Raw genomic sequence first — 18,775 nt, 5'->3', positions numbered from 1 at the left:
GGAATTTGGATTTTAAGCCAGAAGTTCTAAGTTCAGTGCATTTTCCAGATGCTTTCTTCCCTCTCTTCTTCCTTTGCCTCGGCTTCCTCTTCTTCCTCTTCCTCCCTAGCCCCTTCTCCTTCTCCTCCTCTACTGTTCCCCTCCTCTCCTCCCTCTCCCCTCCTCCCTTTTGCTCTCCTCTACTGCTCCCTCTCTAGCTATGGCTTCTACCTCCATCTCCATCGCTGTCTCCCTCTCAGCAGTCCTGTGCATGCAGAAGTTATAGAGGTAGGTCAGGCACCTAAGAATGGGGCTCCTGAGTGCCAGCTGAGCCTACACTTCCCTCCAGTCTTTCTTAGAAGCATGAGTCCTAGTCACTCTGACCTTCCCTGAGTACTCTCTCCTTCCTGCTCCAGAGCTGGAATCCCATTTGCACATTCTGTCACCACTGGGGAATAGAGTGTATCTGAGGCAGAGGGGAGTCCTTCTCAGGAGACCCATCTGCCGAATCATGCTGCACCAGAGACATGACGTCCTAGTGTGAGGACAGGAAAAGGGAAAGAGAAAAGGGGGCCTTGGGGAAACAACCAGTGCTGAGAGGGAAAGAATGCCACCATGGCTAGCTAGGTTGCCTGTATTCATGGATCTAAATGCACATGAGGGACTACAACAATAAGCAAAAGGAATAGAAAAAGAACTGAATCACTGAGAAGGAAAATGTCAGGCCGCATATGTAAATGTCACTGCCAGACAGTCTTCCTGGCCAATCAACTAGCCTACAGAATGATCATGCCCCAAGATTCAGAAGGCCTGGGGAAGTGCTTAATGTGGGAAGAGAGAATCTGGTCTCTGAGATCTCCCTCTTTGAGTGATCTCTAGAATTTTGCTTAGTTTGGGAGTCCATAGGAATCCCAGATGCTGCTTCAGACACCATGTTTCTCTCTCTCTCTCTCTCTCTCTCTCTCTCACACACACACACACACACACACACACACACACAATATCACATATCCTATCCAGACTCACACTTACCAACAGGACCCTGTGCTGGGAACCTCTCTTCACACCAGGCCCCAGTCTCCTCCATGACGTTCACCTGGAAACACTCTGATAATCTCATTCCCATACCTGTGATAATGCCTGAGAAAGGGGCCTCCAAGTGTTCATCCTGGATAATATATGTATTGATGGAGAGTCATGCCTTGGGCCAAAGGAATGAGACTGCAGGGCAAAAGTGCCTACAGGATGCACACCTCATTTCCTTCCAGACAGAAACTATAAGAAGCTATAAGGAAATAATAGCACCAGGAAGCCTCACCCATGCAGGATGAGGAGCCCCACTTCTATTCCCGGGCTCCATCTGCAAGGAGCCAGACTCGCCCTTTCTGACTTACCTACTGTCTGGCACCCTACCCTCCCAAGTAAATCTTCAGAAGTGGGATCTCTCAAGGCCCCTCTGTGTAGTCCACACAATGCTTTGGATTGACTTTTATATCCTGACTTAGGAGAACAAGTGCCATACTGTTATTCCTCCTTGATATAAGCTGATTTGTGGTTTTACCTCTTTCAAGCATCCAGAAATGCCCAAGTCTGGGTGTTCAAAAAACAAGTCATTATTCTTCCTCTCACACTCCTGCCACATTTCCAACTTTAGCTTTTCCAGATTTTTTCTTACCCCCAAACTCACCCATAGCAATGAGGGACTTTTTTAGGATAGTGGAGCTGGTGCTTCTCTGGGAAGGAGGTGTGAGGACATGTCCCTCCATCCTCCCCTCAAAGGGGACTGGGGCCCAGGGTAATCAAAGGCATTTATGGCAGAAACAAGTTTACTGTGAGAAGGATCTTAGGACCAATAGCCTTCCTTGAGCCAAAGCATTTGGATGGGAAGGATAGAACATGAGATGAGAGGATAAAAATTGTTAAACTACATTGATTGACTGGAAAACATATAGATACAACCTAGCCTTATATATGCTTTGCCTTGGAGCCCTCACCCCATCGTGGAACATTCCATAGGGATGAATTTCTTAGGGGGTGGAGGTACCTATAGTCATAACCACAGCCCTTGAATCTGATCAAACTTTGCTTTAAACTTTAAATGGTGCCATTTTAAACACATTCCTCCTTAAAACTTGCATGTATATATGACTCTCATCTGTAAAGAAGCTATTAGCTCCTCTAGGACAAGAACCAGATCTCCCTTGGCATTGCTTTTCCTTCTCACCAACCCTTATCCTCGTGCAGGGCTGGGTACACAGAAAGAGGGTCACACATTGCAACATGAGAAAAGCTGCACTTGGATGCAGGAGAGCCAGGCTTTTACCCTTGGACTTAATTATCATGTGATTTCAAAAAATTCACCTAAATTCTCTGAGCCCTTGCTTCTCACCTGTAAACCGACACTTGAGCTACTTCACTTCTTTAATGGAAAACCAACTTGAAAATGCTGAAATTAATATATGCTATCCAAATCTTATGCACTGCAGACCCTCACATTCACAGGTTCTACTACTCCATCTCTGACAGCTTCCAAGAGACCCCAAAATCCCAGGACATAACAGGAAGTCATCACTTTGCTGGGAACTGATTTCCATTCAGGGGCCAATAAGGCCAGGTTAGTTTTGCACCTAGTGAGGGAGTCTAGCTAACTGCCCAGCATCCACCCTTCCCCATGCACAGCAGGTCTCCCCCATGTGCAGACACCCCAGTGAGGAATCTGAAGGAGCAACGGCAGTTCGTATGTGTGTCAACTGTATTTTTTTTTAACATGTCTTGAATTCTTCTGCTTGCCACCACCCACCTACCCTAATTCCACCTCATCACCCTTTCAGGGATGTTGCAACATCCTCCAAACTAGTTGGCTTACTTCTAGACTTTGCCCCCTAGGGCCATTCTTAACACAGTGGCTGCTATCCTTAAAATCATAAGACAGATCCTGCCATTCCTTCATCCAAACTCTCCATGCTCCTCAGCCTCCCCATCTGAGGGTAAAGAGTGCCCTGGCCAACTATTGGAGGGCAGTGAATAAATATCTGTGGAATGAACGAATGGTTGCTGTATTGCATTTTGAGAGAGAGAGAATTATACATGACTGTGTTTTTCATGTGTTTGAGATTCACAAAGGCCTCAGGATATAATCTCACAGATGTCAAGATTCTCCCATACTACAATAGTAAATAATCCATACATATTTAATTGTATATGGAAGTGAATTGAACGACACCTAAATCCACATTTCCAGACAATGCCCAGAATAGGTGTACAAATCAATCCAGGATTGTGCACTGAAGCATGAGGTTAGCACACATGCCGCCCAAGAAATGGTGGGGGTCATGTGAGAGGGTGGGAGGGTGAGAGCCCTGGGTAAGCCCAGAGAGCCTTCCTCCGGCTGGCTAGGGCTGGGCAGTGATCACTGCCCGCAGTGGGGAGGAGCAGCACCGGGTGACTTGCTAAGAGAATTCTGTGGAGTATGTTAATTTCTGTGGGACTTCAGAGGCCCCATAACTCTTGGAGATTAATAAGAATCTGGGAAGTATCTGTCTTTGCCGGCTGCTTTCATTTGCGCAGTAATAAAGCTCGCCTTTCTTGTTTAATAAAAACAATGTGGAAACAAATGGTTCTGTGCACAGTGGAACTTTAAAGAAATGAATTCAGCAGCACGGAGGGAAGCGTTTCATCACACTGCCGGCTCCCCAGGTCTAAAAAAGAAGCGATGCTTCCCTTTTCCCACCCACTTTTGCATACCCTACCCCATATTTTAGTTGTGCATCTGGACCTCTTCCTGAGGTGCCAGGCTGGTGTGTGGAATGGGGAGGGATGGGCAAGTCTCCTGCCCCTGTTGGCCTGCACTTGTTCCTCAAACAAAGAAAGACCAAGCTTGTCTCCTGAAATCCCAGTAGCCGGAAGGAGGTGGGTGGAGGCCCAGTCCCAGGCTGGCAATAAATATGATGAGAAATAACCAGCTTGCCTATAAAGGGAAACCTGCCTGGGAAGAGAAACAGTCTGAGAAATGGTTTAGACGTATCACTAGGAAATGGATCACTAAAGGGTCCCCGGGAAAAATCTGGGTCCCCTTGCCCATTTGTGCATACATCATGCTCAGGTAGATGGCACACAGAGGGCAGACAGTCCCCATTTAGTTGCCTCAGCCACAAAAAGAGTCCAAACACCAGCTAAATAAACCATCACCCTAACCCCAACAGTGCTTCTGAGGTCCCCCATCATTATTTTCTTAATTTAGGAAGCCTGAGCTCCCAGCTCTGGCCCTTGCTAGAAGGTTATGTCTCCACTTTGAGGTTCTGTAGGACCATGTGAAAAATGGTACTAAGGCTGGTGAGGGCCTAAATGACACTTCTTGATGCGGAGAAAGACGAGTGGACAGCCTCCCACTATGGGAGAACCCAGAAAATACAGGATTTATTAACTGCCTACTATGTGCCCTGCCCTGCTGGCCACCATCCCCGGCGGGGGGACACATGAATCACAGTAATGAATTAGAACCTCATTAAATTAGACAAGTAGGGGGTCTGGCCTATCTGCATTAATGAAGATCTGATTTATTAACTATCTTTAAAGAAATGCAGTTTTATTACTTTCAAGTATAAGCATTGATTCATATCAAGTGCCAACAAGTATTGCCAAGTGGAGGTACTGATGGCCCTGCCTTAACAAAAAGATAAGATTAATTTGTAATTAACGGCTTCCATTTGCATGGAAACAATTAATGGGCTAAAATCCTCATAAAAACAGTGCAATCTATTAACTAGATTAATAATGACCCCTTTACAATCTAGGATTACTTATTAGTTTTTTTTCCAGAAAAGGCAAAGGTCAAATCTCCAGGAGCTTGGGTGCTATGCTGAGCCTAGAAAAAATTAGAAAGATGCCCAAGCTTGTTTGCATAGTCCCCAGCTCTCTTATCTCTTTTTCTTCTCAATTTCTTTCAGTATTTATTAAGGGTAACTGAAAGAATTTTTAAAAGAAAAGTGTAAGATAATCTTTGACCTCAAGGAGCTTATAGCCTGGCTGGGACAAGAAGACACAGATATATTAAGATATTAGGGAGAAAATAAAATGCTCAGTCAAGATAATGCATAAGCAGTAAGCGCCAACTATGTCTGAACCCATTAGTGGTACTGGTCACTGTGGGAATCCTCTGGCATATATATGTTAATATGTAAGCAACCCTGGGAAGTTAGGCATTATAGTTTCCCATTCCATAGTTGAAGAAACCAAGGCTCTGAATGCTCTACATTTTGTCTATATCCACACAGCTGATATGACATGTGGCAACTGGTCTTCAAAATGGCCCACCACTGTGTGGACTCAGCCTCTTGCACCTAGGCTAGGTCTGACTCACTTTTGACCAACAAGAGTATTATAGAAGAAGTGCTGTGTGACATCTGCGGCTAGATCATAAGAAGCCTAATAATGTCTGTCCAGGCCTCCTAGAAAATTTCCTGAGGGGAAGCCAGTCAGTAGTAAGAAATCCAACTACCTTGAGGGTGGACATGCTGTGAGGAAATCCAAACTAGCCACCTGGAGAAGCTATGTCAGAAAAGAATGATGCTCAGACAATCCTCAGCTATTATAGCCATCCCCACTGAGGTACTAGGCAGGTGAGTAAAGACTCCATCTGGGACATGCAGCCCAGTTGAGCCTTCAGTTGACTCCAATGCCAGGCACTGTATGTCAACAACCATGAAAGAGACCCCAACCAAGAATCACCCAGATGAGCCCACACAGTCCAAAAATGGTTTATTTCTAAATATCTTGATAGATAATAGTAGATAACCAGAACCAGCTGGTGAATTAGAGTAGTCTAATGACAGAGTCACAAGCTTAAGCATCATGCCAGACTAGCAGTTGGGTGTGACAGACCACTGTGTGATGACTGTATGTGTGTGTCCCCTCATCCTTTCCCCTTCCCTCAGCTGGAAAATCTCAAATAGGCCTGCTCCTTCATCCTGGTTCCTGTTATCTGAGAATGCTATTCAGTCTGTGAGCATGCCTCAGAGTAGCTATAACCTCACTCAGCTTCTGTGGATCAGCATCTGTTAGGCATTAAAACACAGGGCAGAGAGTGACTCTACTTGTCCCTCAGATCCATCTTCATGCCCTCTTTGTGGATGCTGTGAGAATCTGTCCAAGGTGCTCTATTCAGATTTACATCTCCCTGGCGTGAGTTCCGGAGTTCTCTACTTTTAGCTTCACACTCTCCTCTCCCTGATCCCCTATTGCCCCTCCAGATCCACAGAGATTAGGCTATTCGGTTCTGCTGGCACCTAATTTTGCTTGAGATCTAAGCAGGTGTCACTCTGAACTCAGATGAATTTGTTCAGAGTCTGAATAATCTCTAGACCTCTGGTATATACTAGTCCACCTCACAACAAAAATGAGTGCTTGCCTAAAGCAAGATTTGTCTTATGTCCTATTCTGGCTTTGGGGTCTGCTGGCCCCAACAAGGCCAACCAGAGGCTGAGACCCGTGTACAAGGTGATACTCAAAATGTTATATGCCTCAACCTGTCACCAAGGAATTTGCCTTTTGTCAGAGTCCATCTGTTACTAATAAAATCAAGCCCCTGTTATAAAATTCCTGCCATTCTTACATTCAGGCTAGCTACTTTGAGGAGTCTCTCTTCAAAATCCCTGGACATCCTGCTATTTCACTTCTTCCATGTATATACGCCACTGGCCTGACTTTCTGGTGACTGCCTACATCCCAGAATTCTATTAGGATTCCCTTCTATAGCTTAGCACAAAGCCAGGAGTTTAATTAGAGGATGAGGCTATAACAAAGGGAAGAAATCCTCCTCCCTCTTCCTCTCAGCTGCCCACACCTTCTAGCCCTGAGGACTCTGAAAGAAAGCTCGAGGAGAAACCTACCTCTCAGAGATAGCATGGGACAATCAGGTGCACCGCACATGTGGAAGGTGGCAGGTGAACTCTTGGAGACATCTCTGGCACCCTAAGCCCCACTGAAGCAAGTCACATAGCCAGGATGAGGAGCTCTGATCTTGGAACAGAACCCTGGATGTAAATTTGGGCTCTGCTACTTTCTCATTCTGTGACTTCCTGTAAGTTCTTAATCTCCAAGATTAGTTTTCTCCTCTGTAAAATAGGGTTATTAATGCCCATTACATAAAATTCAATGAGAAAATATCTATAAGACTTTTATATAGTACTCAACAAATGATATCTGTTAGCAACAGTAGTTATATATGTGTATATATACATATTTTTTTCATATCTTTAAATCAACTTGTAAGATTTCATATTAGGCCCCTAATTACATCTCCAGATTCAATTCAAATGAATAGAGTGAGACACATCTCATAAGAGACTTACTGAATCCTCACAAAATCACTACTACTATTACACTGTTTTTAGAATGAAAATGAGATCTGGAGACGTGCAGTAACTGGTACGACAACTCTGCAATGGCAAGTTAGGAAGTTAAGAGCAGTGACTTGGCCAAGGTGGCACAGCCCCCTGGAAAAAACCCTCTCTCTGAATTTGGAGTTTAACTCTAAGGGTATGCCCTGCCACCCTGACCTTGCTAATGTAATGACTCATCTGTCCACAAACAGGCACTTGGTTGAACATTTACTTTCTACCAAGTTCTAGGAGAGATATGAAAAAAAGAAATAGCCAGGTCTTCTTTTGAGGAGTTCAAGACTAGCAGGAGAGACAAGAAACATATAAGCATTATAATAATGTTTTAAAATGAATGCAGAAAATACTGTTAGGCATGTACCAAGTCTAAGAAGGCCTCTAGGTGTTCCAAATCAAGAAGAGCAGATAACATCTGGGAGATAAATATCAGGACATGTGTCAGGGTCCTGGAAAGGATGGAACATTCAAAGTTTTCTTTGCAGAACATTTATGACAATAGGGCAGGCAGGGTGACGAGGAAGTAAAAGGAGGGTCTATGTGGGAACCCAGGATCCACAGAAGTACAGATGTGGCCAGTCTCAGGTTAAAGAGATGGGGACAGGGAGAGGCCACTCACATTGAAAGGGAGAGAGCAGACCACTGACTAGGGTAGGGAACTTACAGTGACAGGTGACATGACTTCACAAGAGGAAAGGAGGGAGGAAACACTCTGACCCCACATATGTCTCTCTCTATTGGCCCATCTAACCAGAAGCCAGAGGATTTGTGCACCATTGATGCAACCCATACAGGACATCCTGCAAAGCAGAAGGCAGGTAAGGAAGGCATCTGGAGGCCAGTGGGAACTATGCAGCATGGGAGGCTCTGAATTTTTAGTGGAATCTGAGTAGGTCAGGAGAGGAAAGCATCCCACTGAGGAAGCCAGTGTTTGTAGGCAGGATGAAGGTATGAGACCAGTGGAAGGTGATGGATGATGAGAACACCAGCTTAGCTGGGCTGGCTGGGCTTAGCAGAAGAAGAGTGGGATTTTAGGCTAGACCAAATGTTCTGAATTATGTGTTAGATCATCAGAACATCCAGCACAGTGTCCAGTACACAGCAAGATCTCAGTAAGTCTTTTTGAAGAAATAAATAAGCATAACCATTAAATACTTGGGTATGAGAATCTGAGATGCCACAAAGGAAAGCCCTCTCTAGATCCTACATATGAAGAGGAGCTCTTGCAGGTAAACTGGGAAGATAGGCTTCATTCTTTTCATACTTTTTCCTCTTCCTGGCCTTTATTTGTGGAACCACTGTCCCACTGAGCAGATATAGCCCACTGAGGCCCAGGAGAACCACACCTCCTTCAAAGAGAGTCTAGTCTTTTCCTCTACTTTTATCTTGAACACTAACCCAAGACATTTCTACTACTGGAGGGGGTTTGCCTGGGTGTTGGAGGGTACAGTAGGGCAGAAAATCCCTCCTTAGAGGGAGCCAGGCAAAGAAGTAAAGTCTCTAGACTACAATATGAAGGTGTGTTGCTCTGGCAGGCCTGCTGCCTCCCACCTCAGATCCAAGGGTTTTCTCTCTCCAAGTCCCAAATCATTACTAAGTTAGGGCTAATACTCCAGGAGCAATGTAATAACATAGGGAAATCCCACCTCATTCACATTTAAGTCAGCATGGAACCTTATGGTGATATGTCCATTGGATGCTCATTGAATGAACAGAGTAGAAAGGAAGGAAGGAAGCAGAGAGGGAAGGAGAAGAGGAATGAAAATATCCCTACTACCACTCATGTCTCTCCAGAACAGCACACAGTGAAAAGACAAGAAGGCACAATTCCATTGGGGGAGAAGACCGTGTCAAAAGGCATTCACCAAGTAGACCCATTCAGTGGTTGAGTAACATGGCTGAGTAAATGTAAAAAATGAACACACGCAAAGCACAGGTAAGGGGAGTGTGGATCTGAGTGGCTCAGATTTGTTTCATTTTAGTGGAATAGTGAATGGAGGAAGGTTTCTCAAAAGGTTTGGTTTCATTTTAGTAGAGTAAGTGGATGGAGGAAGGTTTCTCAGGTGAAGGGAACAGCTTGGATGAAGGCAAAAGGAGGTCAGATCAAACAAGGAATGTGTCCAGAACAGATGCTCCCAATTCATATTTACAAATATTCACACACACACACACACAACACAGTACTGCCTAAGGCACAGGATGGAAGATTAGAAAAACAGATCCCTGTTCTCCAGAAGCTGCCAGGTTGTTACCAGCTCTGAGAATCTAGGAGTGGGAAGAATCTAGCCAGGACAAACAAAGACTCTTTTCAGAATCCTGGAAAGCTGGTAGGCTGGCTTCTGCTCAGACATCCCCAGATAGGGGATGACATAGGCTTATCTGGGTCTTATCTCTTAGATGATTTTCATTGATGGAAAGTTTACAATAACTTAAATCCTCCCACTTGTTCCCACAAAATATTCTTTTGTTATCATAATCATCAATATTACAAATATTCCTCTATTTCTCCACGCCAATTCCTTTTTGTGGGCTTTTTTTTCTGGGACACCACAGCACTGTACAAGAGTGCTGGGGCCACTTCCAACCTGTGCTGAAGGCCCCATTCCTTCTCAGGTGCAGGGACCCCAGAGTAGGCCACCACTTGCTCCCAGCCCCCTTGGCCTCTATGCTTTAGTCACAATAGCCCACCTAAGGCTCCAGTCTGGCAATATCTGCCATTTTATGCCTAAAACTGTCAGGAGAAATGTCAAGTGGAATATCAGGGAGCCCCCAACTGCTCTCTTTCCCACCCTGTTGACACACCCTTTGAAAGCTGTGGGAAGCAGAAAATTGCTCATCTTCTTTTAATCAAGGACACTATTTAAGATGCTTAAGTACAATACTATTTTAAAACGGGCAGTTTTATATAAAGGAAAGGAGAAAAAGTATAGCAGCAATGTACAGTATATCAGATTGAATTAGTTTTTCATGCCACAACATGTAAACAAATCTGTTTAATTAGAACACCTTGTTTTTATTGCATTCTGAGCCATTTTTCAATGATGAGGAGAAAATAAGACAAAGGGGAAAGGATTCTGAAATGTTTCAGGGAACCCCAGGGATCTTCTCCACTTCCCCTAACAACCCAGCTCCTGGGGTGTTCCCTTGTATTCCCCATCAATGCCCCCTGGCACTCCCTGTACTCACTCAGCCCCTTCCCCCAAAGGCCTTCAAAATAACCTACATCTGCAGAGATTTCAGAAGATTTTATGCTAAGATGGAAGATGACATGTAGTCTCCAAATGATAACTTGGGATCCCCAAAAAATAGAAAGAGGGAAACCCTCCAAGCCCCCAAGGCCCCAAAAGCAGCTGACAGAGGGGAGCAAACTCTGGACTAAAGTCTAGCATCTTACTCTGAATCTGGCACTCAGGGTAGGCTGTGGGGTTGGTCCCCCAACTCAGGCCTGTCTCATTTATGTAGAGGAGATCTGGTCAAGATCCCCTGACAGCCCCCACACTCAGGGATTCAGATCCATGCCTTGGACCTTATATTACCATATACACCCTCCAAGTACATAGAGGCCTCCATCAAAGGAGCTGAGAAGGATGGGTAGAAAGCAGCTGTGTGCCCTTTGCAAGCTTGCTCAGAGCCCAGAGGATGCCCTGATTTTCCCACACTGTTTGCTGCAGTTCTCTCCTTCCCAAAGTGCACACTCTCTGCTCCTTGCCTACACCCCTGCCTCACCCCTCCCCCACCATAGCACTCACACCTGCAGGGGTGTGAGTGTTTGTATTTTTGGTTTCTGGTTAGTTTCCGAACAAGCAGAAGATTTAAGCTTTTAATCCATCTGTTGGGTGCAAAGCATAATATATTCTGGGAGTGGATTAGGGGACTAAATTTGGGAAATGTGTTGTCAAAATGTGGTTTTGCAATGCAAGCTTATTGATGAGGGTGTCATTTGGAGTCTGAAGGCCTTTTGGGAGTTGCTGTGTGAGGAGGGGTGGAGAATGGGGGAGCAACAGGTGCACACAACTCACCCTCCATAGAATGTGGAAGTGGAAAACATTCTTTTTGAGGGTACCCCAACCACTCCTTTCTGGGCTCTCCTCCTCCCCTTGTCTCCTGTCTCCTACAGCAGGATGCTACATCCTTCAGGACCCTCCCCTCAACAAGAGCACCCTCAGGACACTGACATATATTTATTCATACTCAGGAGTAACAACTAATAATAAGACAAAAATCTCAATTTCTTTCTGGGATATGTGCATTTTAATGAGGTTCAAAGTCTTATGTTCTCATAGTGGGATGTAGCCATCAACCAATATTTAGAGATGATATTGAGGGGATAATAGAAGAAAAGACCCACTTCACAGACCCAGACACAAGCACCTGCTGGCAGCCTCTCATTCATGTGCCACCTAGGGTCAGCAGGGTCACAGCACAGTTACACAGCACAGTTACCCTCCTGTGCTCTAGAAGTGGTGGAAAGATGGCTTCTGTCTTCTTTCTGACAGCACTCCCTGCAGCTGTCCCTTGTGTTCAGGGCCTCTGATGGGGGTAATGGGAATGCATACCCTGTAATGCAGAAGTCAGCTGCAGACTTGGGACTATTGAGCAGCAGCCATAGGATTCTAGAATTTGAGGGTAGGTGGCACTGAGGGATGTGTGGGGTGTTGCTGGGCACCCAGGCTGGGCTGGGCACATCACAGGAAGGCAACAGAATCCTTAGAGAACATCTACAGCAATGTAGGAGGCCCGTCCACAGCATGCTTGACTGGTAACCACTAGCCCCCAACAGATTATCCCTAGAGAAGCAAAGCTAGCTACCCTTCAGAGAGGCTGACCACCATGCGCCAGGTATAGACTGACTAGGCAAAAGACAGAAGACTGACCCCTAATACATCAATATATCAGAAAGATCACATTCCAGCCTCCATACTACACTTTTGATATAGAAGATTGGAATGAAATATCCCCATTATGCCCATTCTATGCTTTTTCCAGCTTACTTAAAGAAGGGGCCAAAACCTCTTCCAGTTCATAGGCTTTGTTCCTAGCTGATCCTTGTCATCCCCCAGCTGAGAATTGCCAAGTATTCATCAATCTACTATCCAGAAAGGAGCTTAGTGCCCTGGAACATATGAGAAATATAGTTGTTGGCTTCAGAAAGTTCACATCTCATGTGCATCTATGAGAGAAACAGCACCTAGGACATAGAGAATGGTTGTAAACAGGACTAGGGGACTGTGTTAAGACTGTGGGGTGAGATCTGGATGTCAGTTCAGTAAAGTTAAAGAAAAAAAGTGAGATCCTTTAGTGGGAAGCCACAGACACATGAAAGAGCCACCCCTCCCAACACCACTGGCCTCCACCTTGCTTCTGAACAAGACAGCGCTCATCTGATCCATTTCTCATTAAAATCTCCTAAGTTGTTGAGCTTCCTTCTCTCTTTCTTTCATGGTTGGTCCCAGTTTGTCTCAACCTAACCTCAGTGTTTTAAAATAGAGTTTGTCTGTATTGCTTCATGGATTGAGTCAGGGAGCCCAATTTTGCTTTCTTATGGTCCTGTCGGTGCAACAAAGGAAAGTCTGGGAAATGGCTCAGGGTCCATATTTAGAAAATGAAAAATGCCCTGGTACTGCTGTGCCTTGAGAGGAGGGAGAGCAGGCAACAAGAGAGGAAATGCTAATGCTGATGGTGGCACTGAAACCACCAATGGGAATTGATATAATAATCTGACAGGAGAGAATCTTAATAACATAATGAACATCCCTGTGGGGTAAGGAACACCGGGAGTAAAAAGCCGGAAAAGCCTGAGCAGTTCCTTTGGTGGTTTCCATATCACTAACCTTTCTCCTATTGTCTTCTGCATTATCATTGTTTCACTCTTTACTGGATTATTATCATCGGCACATAAACACGCCATTATGTCTGCCATTAAAACTCTCCTGACTCCACCTTTCTCTAACTGCTGACCCATTTCTTTGTTCACCTCTGCAACCTCCACAAAGGATTATCTATTCCCTTTAAAATCCCTCTCCTCACTTTCTCTCTTAAAACCACTCCAGTCTACCTTTTATAAACACCTCCAACAAAAACTGTTATTGTCATGATCCCTAGTGACCTCCATATGGCTCTATCCACCCATCAATTCCCAACCTTCATCATACTTGCCAACACTGTCCATTTGACAACACTGTCCATCTCCCAGGACTGCACACTCTCTCTACATGTTGAGTGCTCTGAGGTAGTCCTCTTTTTCACCAAAAGTCACACCCTTGCTGATATGATCAGGCCCATGACTTCAAATACTGTTATGAACTCAGCGACTCCTAAATTTGTCACTCTGATCTAGATTTTGATCTTGATTTCTAGACATGTATCTCCAACTGCCTTGAATGTCTATAAGCCACTTCAAACTCAACATGTCCAAAACTGAACATCTTATTTTTCCCACCCCAGGGAATTCTACCCACAATCTTTTCTATCTTGGTTACTCAAGTGAAAAACTATGGAGTCGTCGTTGGTTTGTCTTTTTCTGTCAAATCCATGTCTAATCTGCCAGTACATTCTACTGGCTCTACTTTTAAAACATATCCAAATTCAAGATGCTCACTACCTCTGCTGTCACCACCCAAGCCCAGTTGACTATTGCCTCCTTCCTTGAGTTCTCTCACAGCCTCCCTGCCTCATTGAAGGTATTCTTAACATAAAGAAGCCATATGCTTTAAAACAGAAGTTTTGGGGAGCCTGGGTGGTTCAGTCACTTGAGCATCCAACTCTGGATTTTTGGTTCAGGTCATGTTCTCAGGTCATGAGATCGAGCCTCATATGGTACTCCATGCTCAGCACAGAGTCTGCTTGTCCCTCTCCCTCTGCTCCTCACCCCCCACCAAACACTTGTGCTCTCTCTCTTTCTCAAATAAATTAATTAAAAAAAAAAAAACAGAAGTTTCATGGCATTTGACATCAGAATCAAGACACGTGTCTGTTCAAAACCTTCTAGTAGCACTTAGCACCCCATTCCACTAAGAGTAAACTGAAGCCCTTACAATGCCCTACCAGGCCCTACTCCTCATGACTTCTCAATTCTTACTACTCTTCCCTTCCCTCCCACATGGTCTCCAGTCCCACTGTCCTTCACACTGCTCCTCAAACACACTCTGCATCTCTACCAAAAGCCCTTTGCTCTGGAGTTCCCTTGACTAGAACATTCGTCTTCCCAAAATTTGCTTGGCTCACTCCATCATCTTCTTCCAAGTCTCTGCTCTCACTTTCTCAAGAAGGCCTGGCCACCCTATTGAATCCTGCAACATGCTCACACAGCATCACATCCAACACCCTTACTCTCCTCTACATTCTTTAATAGCATCAACATACCCTATCATTTATGTATCTTCATGTTGTTTATGCATAACATCTTCCCCTACTGAAATGTAAGCTCCACATGGACAGGAATCTTTGTCTGTTTCATTCTCAAATGTGCCCCCAAGTGCCTAGGGTAGTGTCCAGCACATAGGTGTTCAATAAATATTTCTTGAATGAGTAAACTTCCCTTTTATCACCCAAACACAGCCTATTTTGCTTCCTTCTTCCAGATAGGTCTCTATGACTCTTGCTCTTTGAGATAACAAGTGTTTGCATCTCTGACAAAAAAATGTTATAATAGCAATAGTAGCTGCAAATTATGCATTGCTTACAAGATATATGACCTACCAACCACCTGTAAAATACCCATAGCATACCAGGCAAGGACTTTAACAAGGACCATCTTTTAAATTTTTTCCAATAGCTCAGTAAGGGAGTATGATAAAATGCACTACTGGGCCGAGCGTTTCACCTTCTTCCCACCTGCAGTATCCAAACCATTGGGTAGCCCTTCCAATAAACATGGTGCATTTCCTCTCCCCTTAACTTGGAATATAGCCATGTGACTGGCTTTGGCCAATGATACATGAGTAAAAATGATACCATTAGGTTCCTACTATAGGCCCTAAAAAAAGCCTAACGTGTTTCCTCTTGTATTCTTGCACTTCTGCAATCACCATGAGAACATGCCCAGGCTGACACACTGGTACTAGAGAAATATGAGAGACACAGAGCTACATGAGTAAAACCCAGACTAAATCAGACAACCCGAAGTAACCCTTGGCCATATAAGCAGTAAAGATGGTTGTTGTCTTTAAGCCACTGAGCTTTGGGGTGGTCTGTCACATAGTAATAGCTAAGTGATAGAAGTATTCCTCTATTTCTTATTTTAGTCAAGGACAGTGAGACTTAGCAAAGTAAGTAACCCATCCAAGATTTCATGGCTGGTGAGCAGTAAAGCTAGGTTCTCCCTCAGGTCTCAGAGCCTATGCACTAGCCAGTAGGTAACATCAACTCCCTTCTTGTCTTCCCTGTTCTTCTGTGCCACACAACACTTGGACACACTCTGAATTCCTTTCCAGCTGTATCTACTTATTGATTCATTCATTCATTCATTCATTCATACTTTCAAAAAAAAAAGTAAAAGTTGATTATCATATTAACTTGTAAGTTGCTGGAAATGCTGAGCTAGAACCTGAGCAATGTAAAACAGAAATGTTTTATTATCATGAAAGCAACAAGGAGAAAACACACAAAGTGTGTAGCTGGAGAAAATGTGCCCAAATGAAGCTGAGAACAGTAAAAATGAGAGAACAGTAAAAAAACAGTACTGGTGATAACCACTGTAGATGTTCCCAAGACACAGACCCTGATACAGCTTGGGACAGCCAGCTTCAGGATGAGGTGCTTGAGGCTACTGGACAATTTCTGTCATGGGTGCTGTATGGAGTGCAACCCGCCCCCCCCCTTACAGATACTCTTTAACCCCCACAATCTTTCACTTCTCTCTCCTCTAAGAGTAGGGTAAGAGAGTCTAGTATTATTAGTCACTGCCACTCAATGTTAAAAATAGACAAGCCATTTTCAGGCTTGTCTTCAAAACAATATCATGATGAGTCATTTATTTTTCAGGATTGTGAATATCCAGAAAATATTAAAACATTCCCAAGACAGGGAGGCAGTTCTCATTGTAAGAAAACGTTAATTCTTTATAAGGATTTGTGACTTGTCTAGTGCCATATGGTTAATAAGTGGCATAATCAAATGGAGAACAGAGTATTTAAGGATGAACAGAGACAACAGAGAAGAAAAACAGGTTATTCTTTGACCTTGGGTGAGTTGGTAAATGTTTCTGAATTGCTGCTTCTCTATTAATACATTGGAAATGATAATGCCTAGTTCATGAGATTGTGATGAAGTTTAGGTAAGTTAGAAAACAAAGGGTTCAAAAAGACATTTGGCATGAATCCTTGGGCACAGATATAGCATCATGCTACCCATTCAATAAATATTCAGTGAATGTCTACCATGTGCCAGGTTTTACAATATATTGTGGGAATGCTGAGATACATAAAATGGATGTCCCTCCCTCCTGGAGCTCATGGTGGAGTAAGAAATACAAACAAAACTTGCAGATATGGTATAGTGAGCCATGTGCTCTGTTGATCTACAAACAGGAGATAGGAACATTCACCAGTTTGCAGTTTCAAACTCACAGTCCCAAACCTGGGGCACCTGTCAAGACTTCAGAAGACCTTCAAGTAATAATGCAGAGAACATATTCATCAGGATGTACTCACCCTATAACAAGATGGGAAAGACCCATTCCAAGCCTTTTAATGAAGCAACCCTGGAATAAGGACTTCCAGCCTAAGGGGAAACAAATCGTCCTGCTCTATTAGAACTCAGTGAAATACACTGAATTGCATCCACTGGGACCTCTGGCTGTCCTCATTCTGCATTAATCCCTCATATGGTTGAATTCTTACTCCATACCCTCACATAATCCTCATAACTTCCCTGCAAAGTGAGTGCTGTTATTTATCCCCTTTTCACAGAATAATGAACTGGTGTTTGGGAGTTCAGCAACAGCTAACAATTGATAGCCAAGAGCCCATAGGGCTGGGATTCAACCCAGGACCAGTTAACCAGCTCAGATTCTTCTCTCTTTCTTAGTAGGCCTGGCTGGTGGGGCAAAGGAGCTACAACAGACATTTTGTAGGGTGCTCTTTCAGACCCAGGCCTATTTATGATTGCTCAGTTACCAAGAACCACAAGACCAAATTGAGGTTATAAATATAAGTGTTGTGGGTGATCTATGCAGTTTGAGTTATTAGGGAAGACTCTGCAATAGAGTTAGGACTTCTGTTTGTATCTGGGTGGAGAATAAAGGCAACATCCATTCCGTAATTCTTTTGATAAAGATGCATGTTCTGTGCACTGAACTGCAGTTTATTTCTTATTCGTCTGCGTCTGTCCTCTTCCTTAGAACATCTTAGATGCGGAAGGAAAGAAAACAACTGAGTAGCTTCTATTACTGTAATTACAGCATGACACTACAGTGATTGAAGAGTAAACCACCTCAGGGGCTGGGGAGAGGAGGGACAAATGCCAAGGGAGTCACCCGTGCCTGTAGGAGGGCAGGTCACAGGGCTTGCAAACAAAGAATGAAAGTTCTCATTACAAAGATTCTTATCTGTTCCTTATAGCAAGCCCAGCATGACCCTGACTTAGAAACTAGTTATTAGTTCATGATTCTATCTGCTCCTGCCCCTCCCAAAAGGAATTATTCTCTCTTCTCAGACCTCCCATAATCCATTAACTATGCCTTTTTTGAGGGATTTAGCATTCCCCATTTTGTATGATGCTTATGTATGTGCAAGTTACTACTTCTACTCAACTTTAATCTCTGTGCTGGCAAGGTCTGTTCTGGTGTGTCTTTGGGTCCCTCATGGCAGATGTACATGCCCACTGTATGCTTCTTTAACATTTATTGAAAGGATGAAGATACAGTTCCATCCCTTGGGAAAAAAATCTTTTATTTATACTGGTTCCTTCAAGAATCTGGGCAGATGGACAAAAAGAATTTTGGTACTATTCTCAATCTCTACACAAGAATGTCTGGCTCTTGGAAATCTCTGTTCAAGTCTCAAGAAAGTGATAACTGCTAAGATCAGTTGATGAAGACCATAGGCAAGGCCTGAGAGGGATGTTTAGAATCAGAGCCAAAAATGAAAGAATACTAAATCCAGCCAGTTCCCTTTCAATCCCCTGTACAGTTTGATCCCAGCTTCTCCTCCCCTATTCATCATTGTCATCCACTCCCTGATGCCACCTGAGCAGAGACCTCATCACTGTGTCTTCCAGTATTTCAGAAGCTCAGGATCTCAATCACTCCCCTCTTCCTTCTAACCTGTACAATGCTTCTGGATTAACTTTCTGAAATTCTTACTTTAATTATATTGAGGAATGAATAAGCAGAGTGGCTGAACACAGAACTTTGGAAATAGTCAGATTGGACTCAGTCCCAGCCCTACCATGTATTAAACCTC

The 18,775-nt window shown here is 44.0% G+C and overlaps 2 long non-coding RNA genes across 4 annotated transcripts in view; one reads left to right on the top strand and one right to left on the bottom strand.

Annotated features, from left to right (window-relative positions):
• Nucleotides 1–18,775, bottom strand: part of LOC140635166 (uncharacterized) — a 337,126-nt gene that overhangs the window by 220,410 nt on the left and 97,941 nt on the right. The gene's annotated exons all lie outside the window — the stretch shown is intronic.
• Nucleotides 5,456–18,775, top strand: part of LOC140635169 (uncharacterized) — a 30,289-nt gene continuing 16,969 nt past the window's right edge. For 2 of the 3 annotated variants that reach the window (XR_012032500.1, XR_012032502.1), the window contains exons 1-2: nt 8,073–8,191; nt 9,168–9,309. This is a non-coding gene — a long non-coding RNA (uncharacterized lncRNA). Of the gene's footprint in view, nt 5,598–8,072; nt 8,192–9,167; nt 9,310–18,775 lie in introns of those variants that run through there. The other variant, XR_012032501.1, reaches the window with a different exon arrangement.

Source organism: Canis lupus, chromosome 6 (genome assembly GCF_048164855.1).
Source record: "Canis lupus baileyi chromosome 6, mCanLup2.hap1, whole genome shotgun sequence".
NCBI lineage: Eukaryota > Metazoa > Chordata > Mammalia > Carnivora > Canidae > Canis > Canis lupus.
This window is presented reverse-complemented; position numbering and strand designations above follow the sequence as displayed.